The sequence below is a fragment of the Ictidomys tridecemlineatus genome, chromosome 2, assembly GCF_052094955.1.
Source record: "Ictidomys tridecemlineatus isolate mIctTri1 chromosome 2, mIctTri1.hap1, whole genome shotgun sequence".
In the NCBI taxonomy this organism is placed as follows: domain Eukaryota; kingdom Metazoa; phylum Chordata; class Mammalia; order Rodentia; family Sciuridae; genus Ictidomys; species Ictidomys tridecemlineatus.
The window spans coordinates 101,466,100-101,478,352 of record NC_135478.1 but is presented as its reverse complement, the minus strand read 5'-3'; the positions used below and the strand labels follow the sequence as shown (position 1 = coordinate 101,478,352).

General features: G+C 46.4%; 1 long non-coding RNA gene across 1 annotated transcript; it reads right to left on the bottom strand.

Moving 5' to 3' along the window:
- Positions 1 to 4,419: 4,419 nt before the first annotated feature.
- Positions 4,420 to 11,653, bottom strand: LOC144375278 (uncharacterized). Its single transcript, XR_013434899.1, has 4 exons — positions 11,459 to 11,653; positions 11,035 to 11,261; positions 10,124 to 10,295; positions 4,420 to 4,727 (listed from the first exon to the last, which is right to left on the bottom strand). It is a non-coding gene; the product is annotated as an uncharacterized LOC144375278 (long non-coding RNA).
- Between the last annotated feature and the right edge of the window lie 600 nt (positions 11,654 to 12,253).

The following is a 12,253-nucleotide window of genomic DNA, read 5'->3' as shown; positions in this document are numbered from 1 at the left end:
GGCTGTGCCCCTCATGAACTGTGGACTTTGGGTAGGTGACTTAACATGCCCTTGCCTGGGTCCCCTCCTCTGTAGGCCTGGGAATGCTGCAGCACCTGCCTCATAGGGCTGCTGGGAGAGTGAGCTGCACGCAGGATGGTCAGGCCCTTACTGGAGGGCTGGGGGTCGGTGAGTTCTGTGCCTGCGTGGCTATTATATCATAATAATCTCCAAAATGAAGAAAGTAATGTGAAGTAAAGATTCAAATCATACAGGACCTGTATTATTTGTTTTCAAACAAAACGTTATTAAAGTTTAAAACATTGTCATTGACTGCAATCGCATTTCGTCCCTGGGCACTCTGGACAGAATACTCTGGCGGCCTGAAAGAAATAGGAGCTCATTGCTTGGGTGGCTGCTCTCATTAATTTTAATACAGAGGCAACTACCTTCTCATCCAAAATGTGAAACATAGTTTTTAATTTAGTTCCTAGGGTTCCTGCAGGACTGAAGCAGCTCGCTGGAAAATAAATCAATTAGGTTTATTTCGAAGCAAGAAATGCTGAGGCCCTGCAGACAGGCCAGGGCAGAAGGAACCCAGGATTTCAAGGTGACAGCAGGGCCTTGGAGCTTAAAGACACTCGCAGGGTGACCCAGGGGACTGCTCAGAGGCAGCCAGATTCAGAGGGGCATCCTGGCAAGGTGAGGGGGAACTTTGATTGGGAGCAGTGGTGCGGGGCCCTACATGCCCAGCTCCTTGGTGGACAAGGGGATTTGTACAGTGGGGGCGTGGTAGATCCTGATGTGGGCGTGGCTTTTCTGTGTCCCTCCAGGCCACTCCCCACAGCTGCCTTCCCTCCATCACTTTAGGATGCTTCCTTCCATTCTCCAGCAGTGAAAATTTAGATGTTATTGAAGTTTTCCTGAGTCGAGTTTGCCTTCAAAGCAATTTAAAAAGGACATTGGTGGAAGGTTACTGACTTCATTTAAAATATTGTATTTTAAGACAAATTAGCCCAGATATTAAGGTTTTTCTTGGGGAAGAGAAGACTTCCAAATTCAGGCATGGGGGGATTGAGATACGCTTTGTGTGGTGGAAACACGAGGTGAGAGCTTTTGATCTCCTGTCCCCGTGGTGCTTGGGGAGAGGCTGTGAGAGCCACGCAGTCCTCAGATATGAGCAGGTTTCCCCAGCCATCTGGTGTGTGGGGACAGGAGAACACTGACACATCCTCCAGCTCCTGGGTGGACAAATCAACCCAGATAAGAGTGGAAATGCATTTTTTTTTCTTTTGGAAATTTTAAAATTTTGTGTTGTTGAAGTAACAAAAGTTGTGATGAAAGTATAATAAATAACCCCCAAGGACATATTTCTTTACCAGTGATCTGTTCTGGAGTAAAACCTCATCCAAAGTCTCCACCCTTTTTTTCTGATGTATTGGATAGCAAATTGCAGACACTATTCTATTTTGAATAATAGATGTCTTAGCATATCAATCTTAGGAAGAATGAATTTTTGGCATAACTGTGGTACAATTATGGGCTCTGAAGCATTAATGATAATTACTTAATATTATCTAATACTCAGCCAGTGCTAAATTTGCTGACAATCTCAGAAAGGATTTTATTATAGCCATTTTGTTTGAATCGAATGAAGAAGAAAGGAAGAACCCCCACTGCATTTAGTTGACATGTCCAGGAGTCTTGAGAACTGGGAAATGCCACTCCCCCCAAGTCATTTATTTAGTGAAGAAGTGGGTTTGTTAATTTGGTGTTCTATGTCACATCTGGGCTGTGCTGACCACACCTGGAGTATGTAGCCCACACTTCCTCTGCACCCGGAAGTTTCTGCTCGTTGCTGGATAGCTCTGGAGGCTGGGGAGAGGTTCCATTCTTCAGGTGAGGGCTTGCAGCTGGACTGCTTCTGGACAAGGATACTAGGTGGCCCAACAGATCTGCTGTTGCAACATTCAGCCTTGGTCACTGAATGGCCTTGCAGACCCTCATGCGCCAGGTCCTGGACTGTGTGTTCTTTAGGGATTTCAGACTGTGACTTCCTGATTTCACTGTGTCCTCAGTGTAAGGAGCTAGACTTTTTTGTAAGCAAAGCAACAACAAGAAACCTGGCCCTATTTTTTTTTTTTTGTCTGTAAATTAGTATTGTTAAGAGGAGAGTGGTGTTGCTTTTAATTAAGAGGACCCTGTTCAAAACCCAGAGCTGTGGCAAAAGCCAGTTACAGCAAAAATTGCTCCAGAGGAGCATGTAAGTCTCCTGACACCGTCAAGATCAAGATGCCGAGGAACTGCAAGTCCAGATTTAAAGTCAATGTCTCTTTCCTCATTGGACACGAGAGGACTGTGGGAAAGGAGTAAAAGGAAGTCAAGCTCTCGCTTCCAACCCAAAGACATGCATTCAGTTCATGTAAGCTAAATGTGCAGGCTGTGGCACCAGCTCCTCAGGCAGAGGTGTCCTCAGGATGGCAAGGCTTGTGCCAATATTTAGGGAACATAAACTGTTAGGACCCTTTGACCTCCCAGCTCCCCGCTCTGCACCAGGTGTCCCCATCATTTTTATGTGAGTTTCACTGTCCTCTCTGACCTGCCTCAGCTCCTTCAAGTGTCAGTATCTTTGTCCTATCCTGGCCCTTCACTCAGCTATCCAATGCCACCCGCTCGTCCCAGCACAATCCCCACATTGGTCTGGGCACCTGGCACATGGGCTGTGCTCTTCACAGGGTCTCTATATGAGGCACACAGGACATTCCTCAGCAGGGATCTATTCCTGGATTCTTCACTTGCTAAATACGCTGTAACTGACTCCACTCCCGAGGGGCTGCATTGGAAATGGCCACACTTTTGCTTTCTCCTCTGAAAGTCAAAAAGTACAGGGATGGGGACTGTTAAGTTCATCTTGTAGCAGCCACTTTGGCACATGTGTGCAGGATGGATGAAGCCTTCTGGAACTGCTCTGTAGGGGGCTCTATGGCTGGAGAAGAGACTGTGAGGCAAAGGGAGTTTCCTCTTAAAATCTGTCACCTGCAGACCCAGAACTCACTCAGCTACCTCTGGGAGCAGGACACATCTTCAAAGTTTAAGTCAAGTTTTTTTTTTCATGTTTTAAAAACCATTTGAACACAGTTTTGCTTGCACTCAGGGGGTCTGGATGGCTGTTTTTCCCAAGACTGAGGGGATGCCAGGCATCCCATCTGCCTCCCAGATGTTGCTATTACTCTTTTTTTATTGGAATTGGGTGCAGTACCTGCGTACTTTGTTGATGTGATGCAACACTGCCTAATATTCGAGCATCACAAACACCACTAGCAAATAGGTGTGCAGACCAGGGATCATTAGGAATAGCAAGAGACAAACACAGATATTTCCCAGTTACAGTTCTCAATCTCATCCCAAGTACCGCACAGTTTCCAGGCTGTGTTCAGTTTCTTGATTTTACAAACTGTGTTTCTCAAGATGAACAAATAACATGAAATCCTGCAGGCTTAGGATTCTGGAGAGCCAGTTATATGCACAGTGAGGCCTGCTACCACGGGAGTCAGCTGTGTGCTCAGAACCCTCTCATGAACATCTCTCTATATATCTGCCCAGGGGCATGATGGCTACCTGGGTGGCCCCATGGCCTATGGTCCAGATGTGGTGCTGTACATAACCTTGAGACAGTGCTATACCCAGCTGAGGGTTCTTCTATCTTTAAATGACTTATGGGTTGGCCCATGGGACATCAGTCCCTCTGGTTCCTGTTCCAACTCATTGGCACAGATCTCCATCTCCTGCAGCAATTCTGTATCTCCCATCCCATCTCTTACCAGAGCAGCCTGGGTATCTGGACGTGGGCCTTGTTTCTGTGGACACCCATTCCTGCCCCATCCCTCTAAGGCTTCAAATAACCTTCTCTGGCAGGTGTGTTTTTATAATAATGGTTATACGCTTCAGCTAATCACTTTTGGTTGAATCTAATAGAAGCAAACTGTGACTCCTTTAAACAGCAACTTAAAATATTGAAATGGCAGGAGAATGCACAGAGGGTGGAAGGTCAGTGTCAGAGAGGACTCGAGAGCCCAGTGCACAAGACAACAGGCTTTGGTTTGTAGGAACGAATGCATCTCCAGGTGTCTGAGAGGAAAAACCACCTGTGGCCCTGTTTTAGTCTCATATCCTCTGCTGAAGAATCAAATCCCAGGAAAAACTGGACTTGCTTCATCAAATCCTCTCCCCTACCTCTGTGGGCAGGGGCTGTCTATATTCATGGTCCACCAAGGTTTGACACAAAGGGAGAGAGAAACCCTCACAGGGAGAAAATCTGGTTGTGCCACTGCTCCCCAATCAGAGACAGCCAGTATTACAGTCCTGGAGAACCAGCACGGGCCCCATGTCCTGTGTGGAAGTGAACAATGTGGCGCCTGGGCATATTTTCTTGTTCCTTTATTAAATAATGTTCAGAACAATCTCAATTTGTCAGCTTACTCTCGAGAATACATGCTTCAGGAGTTAAAGTTGTAAACAGACTAAAACAGCTTCCTCAACATGATTTACAGTTTCCTCCTTGAGAATCCATTGAAGGCCTGGGCTTCCCTGTGTCTGTTGGGAGCCGCAGCTGAAGAGGCCCCAGCAAACTTCCCGCTGATTGGCTCCTCTGCGGTGATGCTCATCTGTGGCCCCAGCAAACTTCCAGCTGATTGGCTCCTCTGCGGTGATGCTCATTGGGCTGTTTCCCGCCCTTTCAGACCATGGAGCTGCTCATTGGGAAAAATTGGCACAATTCATGAGCCACTTGTCAAGCAGGAACGAACTTTATTTTTAGAATGCATGCCACACCACCCGAGCTCTCCAGGAACTCCTGGAGAGCCCAATCGCTACCTCCAGCACTTCCAGCAAGCACTCTCAACTGGAACCCTTAGGTCCCCCGCTCTGGAGGCAGATTTGCTGAGTCACGTGGGCGGAGCCAAAAGAGTCCCCCAGTGAGCAGCTCTTTGGTCTGAAAGGTCAGGGAAACAGCCCAATGAGCATCACCACAGAGGAGCCAATCAGCTGGAAGTTTGCTGGGGCCACTTCTGCTGTGGCTCTGAACATCTGTTCACCAATCCCAAACCAGTCCCAGCTCCTGCTTTGCGAGCATCACCAGCCAAGGCAATCCATGTGCAAAACTCTCCTTGGCTTCCCACCTCTGCAGGAGTAGCCTGTCCAAGCAGTGATGACCCACTGGAGAGGATGATACCCACCTGGGCATGAGGAATATGCAGTGCCCATCAGTAGGCTTAGCCCAGCTGAGGAACAGCCCCTCTCTGTGTCCATCTTGTGGAGTCTGCTTTGGACACACAGGAGTGAAGGGGCTGACTGTGAGGCTGTGATCACCACCTTTGACTGAAGGCTTCTCTTCATCTGTCCTATCTCTTAGAACCGTTTTAGCACCATGTTCAACACTTTTCTTAGACCAGCCTCTCAATGGTTTCTGTGAGTGCACAGCAATGCTTCTCTGTTGATTTTAAATCACATTGTGGAGGCTCTTTTGCAACAAGTGAAACATGGAAGGATAAACTAAGGGAAGATGGGAAACTGTAACTGTTTTTTCTTTAACTAGACAAATCCAGAATGCTGCTCGGGGCAGCCTCTCCATCTCTGGCATCTCATCTCCCACGTCAATGAGCACACTAGTGTGCACCAGGAAGCACCGTCTGCAACTGTGAAGCATCCAGGTGAGGGATTTGCAGTGTGGTGGTGGTGGGGGGTGACCAGCAGTGCTAATAGGACTGTGAAGTGGCTGTAGACAGTCACTTCTATTTAAATTCAGGTGGTCTCTCACACTAAGTAAGCTGTTGGTGGGCAAGAGAGTGAGGCGGAGCTCCCAGCTCTCATGAAGCCAAAGGCATCAATTACAACCCCTGCAAACTTGTCAACTCACCAACATTACTAAATGGATGCAAAGATCCTCCACATCATTACTATCGAGGAAAGACAAATCAAAACCCAATAGGATGTCATCCCACCCCTGTTAGCAGGACTATCATTAAAAAGCCAGGAGACAGTAGATATTGGAACAGAATTGGAGGAAGGGGAATCTACTCTTCATGGGAAGTAAGGCATTGTCCTCATTATGGAAATCAGAATGGTGGTTACTCCAAAAACTAAAATCAAATCTCCTATTTGACCCAGCCATCTCTCTTCTGGGTAATTATCCAAAGAAATGAAGTCAGTGTGTTGAGGAGCTCTCTGCAGTCTCTCACGGGACTTGCAACATTATTCAGAACAGCCAAGATGTGGAATCAGCCTAAATGTCCATTGGGATAAAGAAACTATGGTGTCTAGATATGCAATGAATATTACTCAGCCATGAAAAATGGAATCCTGTCTCTGGTAATGACATGGACATTATGCTAAGTGAATTGAGCCAGACACAGAAAGAGCAAGGTTGCACCATCTCACTGGTGTGAGGAACCTTAGAAAGTTGAATACACAGAAGCAGAGAGTAGAAGGGCAGTTTCCTGGGGTGGGAAGAGGGGGAAAACAGGGAAACATGTGTCAAAGGTTACAAAGTTTCAGTTACATAGTTGACGGATCTAGAGAGCTGATTAGAGCATGGAGACTATAGCTAATGATGCTGTATTGTGTACTATAAACTTGCTGAGAGATTTGATTTTGATAGCTCTTGCCAAAACAGATATTAGCAATAATTATTTCATTAAATACATGTATTTCAGAAGACTTCACACACGGAGTTAGTACTTTTTCCTAAATCATGACAACATCTTAGTTTCTTTATATCAGTCCCCCTATATGATGTCAGAACACCAAAACAGGTATAGGGCATATTGGAAATAACAGATTTCCTACTGCCTGGCCTCTCTTCTCCCTTGAAACTATGTAATGACACTAGGGACTCATAGTTGCATTTAATACAGGCATAAATTATATCTTGTACCATGGAAGTATCTTACAACCATTCAACCATACCATCAATAGTACAAACCCCTGAATCTCAACTGAGGAGGACATGAAAACTTGCCCAAATAAAATCACTTTCCATAGCTCACACAGGGTGCAAGCTGATGGCTATAATTAATGGCCCTGCACAGTGACATCCAGTTTGTCTGTTTCCTTCAGAAGGACTTCTCTGATACCACACTTGATCACAGGAGAAATACTCCCCGAGCTGGATAGGGCTCGAAATTTCCCTGACGAATATGCTAATCCATTGAGAAAATGTTGCACTGCGAATATCACAGCAGTTTGATTCTCCTCCCTGGCTGCACCTCTGAATCACCTGGGAAGACTTCATGGGCACTTTGTCTTGTATCAAATGTGGAAGGCTGGCCTCTTTCACAACTCCTGGGCATCGTTTCTGAGGGTAGGTCCTGGACAGAGTACTCTTCAAAGCTCCTGATTTCATCAGCAGCCAAGGTGGTAAAGCATGAAATAGACCAAATCCAGAGAAACGAGAAAAATGTAGCAGCCAGGATTCGGTGATTCTGCACATAAATGTGCTGCTGACACTAGAGTCTTCATTTCTGGGTAAATATCAGTGTCCTTCACTGATTTTTAATACCACAGTTAGGAAGTCTCCATGAGTCCCTTTGGACTTTGTCACCTCTCAATGTCACAGAGAAAGCCCAGGAAGAGCTTCCAGGCTCACAAGGACCCAAGCCCCATCCGAGAGCTTCCTCTAAGTGAGTAGGGACAGGTGGGCAGAGTCCAGGGCACATGTCCCCTGCTCCTGTGACAGTCCTCAAACACAGCAGGGATGGCCGGAGCTGGGCGTCCAGTTTCAAACACCATCCTGATCCCTGGGCAGAAGGCATCCCTCTGGGAGTCAGCCACCGCCTGAACCAGAGGCTCAGAAAACAGGCGCAGAGCGGGAGGGCCCGGCACTGCGCATGCACTGCTGCACACACCTGGGCACCCCCGCACCCCTGCCCCTGCAGGCGCACCTCACAGGGCCAGGGGGTCTCAGACATCTCAGTGTACTGATATGGTCCTTTTCTGAATAGAATGACTCCCCCAATAAACACCAGGTTTTAGAAGAGTGTTCTCCTTTCTTTAAGTGACTTTAAAATGCAATTATCATTTCACACTGAAACCCACTATTCTGTTATAATTTTTTATGTTCCAATTTAAAAAAAAAAAAAAACATGGTGCTCATTGTGGACATTAGAAACGCAGGCACTCTGAGAATCTGGGACACTAGGCACACCAGGTGAGCTACACTTGTCACACTGACCCAGCCTTGAGCCCGTGTCACCTACTCTCCCTGGGCCCACCACACAGGGCAGAGAGTTGTAAGGCTGCTGAATTCAGAAACTGGAGCAGTTCCTGAGGATGTCCTGTTAGATGCACGCTAAGGTTTAAGGGCTTTGGCTAACCATGGAGCTGAGCTGGGGGCAGGAGCTGTGGCCACTGGAAACAGCTGTGGGATTTATCATCGGGAAGTCCTTACCTTTGGGATTTTATCACAACTTTTTGAGCGTATGTTTGTATATTTTAAATGCATATTAAGACATCTTCAATTCGTTGAACACGTCTGACATAACACATACTTACATAAGGGAACTATTAAGTAAACACACCAGGGGTTTTTAAAAAATATATAATTCTAATTTCTATTCTTATTTTTCAGACAGTAAACTGGTGATTGGAGAAGATAAGTGACATCTTTGATGTGACCAAGCTGGACACTGGCAGCCACAGGCCCCACAGCCTGTTCTCTTACCTGCCCATGCTGTGGATTTTGCAGACCCTTGGGACCTACAGGTCTGATGGAGGCAGGGGTTGGTGGTGTGCGAGGCAGAGCAGATGCTGCTGCAGCAGGTACATTTGGGTCCAGTCCCAGCTCCAAGTTTCGCTCTGCCAGCCCGAGACATACTTCCATTTCCCTGAATCTCCAGGTTCCTGAGTGTAAAGTGGGACTCACTGCAATCCATCATGCTGTCCTGATGACTGAATAAGGCTGTCCAGTCTCTGCTGAGCACAGTGCTGTGCAAACAAGTCTCAATCCCTGATAGCACCACACAGCAGCTTGGAGTCACACATGACTCACCCACCTCAGGGGCAGATATGAAAAATAGCCCAGCAAAGATGCTGCTGGAAATTGGTCCCACCCCTGGAGAAGGGTGATCAGGTGTGACCCCGTGGTGCTGTACTTCCAGACTGCTGGAGTGTCCCCTCCAGACAAGGCTCCGCAGCTGTCCCTGCAGGGGCCCTCCTGCCATGCTGATTGATGGGACAGATGGCAACTCCTGTGATCAGACATTAATGAAGTGCTGTTTGCTTTTATCAAATATCATAAGCAAAGCGTTCATTTATTCTAGGAAAAGTGCACACAAAATATAGCATGAGCCTAACCAATAATGTAGATCTTATTTAAAAAATGCTCTGACAATGATTGATACCCAAACATGCTGATCCATCAACCGTCTCGGGCCCAGGATCCATGTTTTGTCAGCAGGAAACACTTGGTTTCTTCAGCAGGAAGCATGGGAATGCTTTTGAATAATGGATTGAAACAGATGTGCCTCTAGATTAGAGCTATTTCTTATTCTGGAATAAATGCTCTGGAGGAGGGGTTTGCCACAAAACTGTTAAACTCCTGCAGAGGGCGCTCTGCACTCTTCTGAGTTGAAAATATCAAGGGGGAACTGGCGAGTTGAGGGGTGCTCCCATAAGATGCACAGAGAGGAAAATGGGAACTCTAGGGTGCTGTTAATGTGCACATGTCACATAGGAGATTATAGGAGATTCACAGTTTCAAAACCCGTAAGTACTGTTAGTTGAATCATGAAAAGTAATAGGAGAATAGGCACCATGATCAGGGAAAGGAAATCTGAGAACACATTTCCTGAGGGGTGTATGTGTGTGTGTGTGTGTGTGTGTGTGTGTGTGTGTGTGTGTGCCTGGCTAATAAACACTGTGGGTTAGTTCGTACCCTCAGACAGGATGTGGCCACATCTAATGAAAATTCCTGAAAGGTTACTTATTTACTTGTCCATGTCAACTTTTTTATTGTGGAAAATTTCAAATACATAGTTGCTCCTCCTAATTCATGAGTTCCAAATCTGCCAATTCAACCAACCATGGATGGAAAACATTACAAAATAACTGCATCTTTACTTAAGATGGACAGAATACATTTTGTGGTTACCTGTTAGGAATGGTGATTTGAATCATCATCTCTCTGATGGTCCTACAGCAGGAGCTGCACCCCTGCGCTGGGAACTTCCTGTGCACATGTGCAGCCAAGTCTGCCCTGTTGCCATGGTGACACGCTGCTTAAAGGAGGTTCTGTGCATGGCACAGGATTGTCAGTCTTGACCCTGAGTTCAGACACCATGGTCAGGGGGAGAGAATTATGAGCACAAGTTGATAATTATAATTGGCCACTGGACTTCATCCTTCAGCCTACTTCCTTTCAATAAACTTTCTCACCGAAAACCCTTTGATGATAAAACCTATATAATACACTTGCTGAGCTACCTCTGGGTCATTATGCTCCAGGAGAGGTTAATAATGTCCCATCTGGTCTCAGCTTTCTCTGTCTCAGTGTCTGTTTGTCTTTTCTCAATCCTCCACTGCCCCTTGCCCATTTCTGAATTAATGGCCATGCAGAACAATTTAGTGTGACAACCGTCTACCTAGCCCTTGGGTTGTCGTAGGCACTATGAGTGACCTGCGTGTGATTTAAAGCACACAGCAAGATGTGTGCAGGCCACAAGCACACCACACACACTCCGTCATTTTATTTTTATATGAGGTCCTGGAACCAATCCCCTGTGGATACCAAGGAATGGCTGCAGTAGCAGAAAAAGAGAAATTCCCAAGGTGATTGTCTCTAAAGTGTAATTCTTTGGTAGATCCTTGAAGATGTTGGTAGCAAAGCCAGGTGTATGAATATAGGCTTTGCCCCCCTTCTGCTGCCTGTCTTCTCCCCTGCTTCCTTAGGTGCCCTCCTCATTCATTTCTCCATGATCCTTACTAGACTTCCTGCTTCTCTTCCCCTCTTTCCCTCCTTTCTCTCATCTTTGGGGTCCTTTTAAAGGTAGAAAACAGACTTACACAAAGACTTCATGGAGCCAGCCTGGCTCAGGTGAGTCCTGAGGATGTTAAGCAAGACCTGGCAAAAGTCTGCTCTGCAAACCAAGGATTTCTGAATCCATCTGTGCCTTTGGATACAGCTGAGTTTCCCTGGGGCCTGCAGGACATCCTGCAGGAGAGCAGGACATGAGACAGGGCCTGCTCCTTGGGAGCCCCCTGGACCAGCAGCTGATGTCTTGCAGCTTACCCTTTAGAGAGGAAGGTGGACAAGAAAAGAACAGAATGAGCAAAATCTAATTCCTAGAGATAATTTTCTAACACATCGAGGTTCTATCTCACCTGACATTGGTTAGACTTTATCTACTGCCCAGTGGCCACTCGGACCCCTCTCACCTTGCTCCATCTTTTCCCCGGTACTCACCTGCTTCAGAGACACTCAACTCACCATGAGCATTTGGTTGGTTTTCTGCCTCTCCCATCTGCAACAGAAGCCTCATCGCGATGGGCTTGCAGTCTGTTTTGTCCAGTGTCACCGAGCCCTCAATTTGTTGCAGGAAGCCAGCTCTGTATTGACTGTCCCACTTCCCAGTCGACACAGAATTATTGGGTCACATGTCTCTGCTGGGGTATTTGGATTTAGTTAAAAAATTGTCAGAGCTCCTGCCCTCAAGACGGGATCCTGACTCTGAAGTCAGCCATGAGTGCGGAGTCCCCAGTCCACCTGCAGGACAGAGTCCCCAGAGACACAGAGCTTCTCTTCTTACGGCTCTGTTTGCTCGTTTGCTTCTAAGTCCATTTTCTTTTTCCATGGCAGATAGGTTCTACTAAATGTTTATTCTAAAAAAAAAATTAGAATTTTTCTTTCTTCTCCTTTTCTGAGACACACAGTCACAAGCCCAGACTTCTCTTTCTCCCACTCCTAGCACAATCCTTATACTGATTAAATAACCAGTAAGCTGGTAAAATTATGTATGCAGTATGATTTCATAATGGGGACTCTGTTCGCCAGTATCTTGAGTTTCCATTCTTCATTTGATTACCTTTTGATGCCTCTATTGTTTCCTCTCCAAACCTACAACATGTAAAAAAATAGATATTCTATCAGTTTTTGTTTCAATTCCTTGACATTCATCACCTCCCTCTCCTCTCCCAGATACCCTTTGCCCTATCTCCACGTTGACTCCCCATCTGTGGCTGCTGTTGCTGTTTTGCTGGGAATGGAGCCCAGGGCCACCTGCAG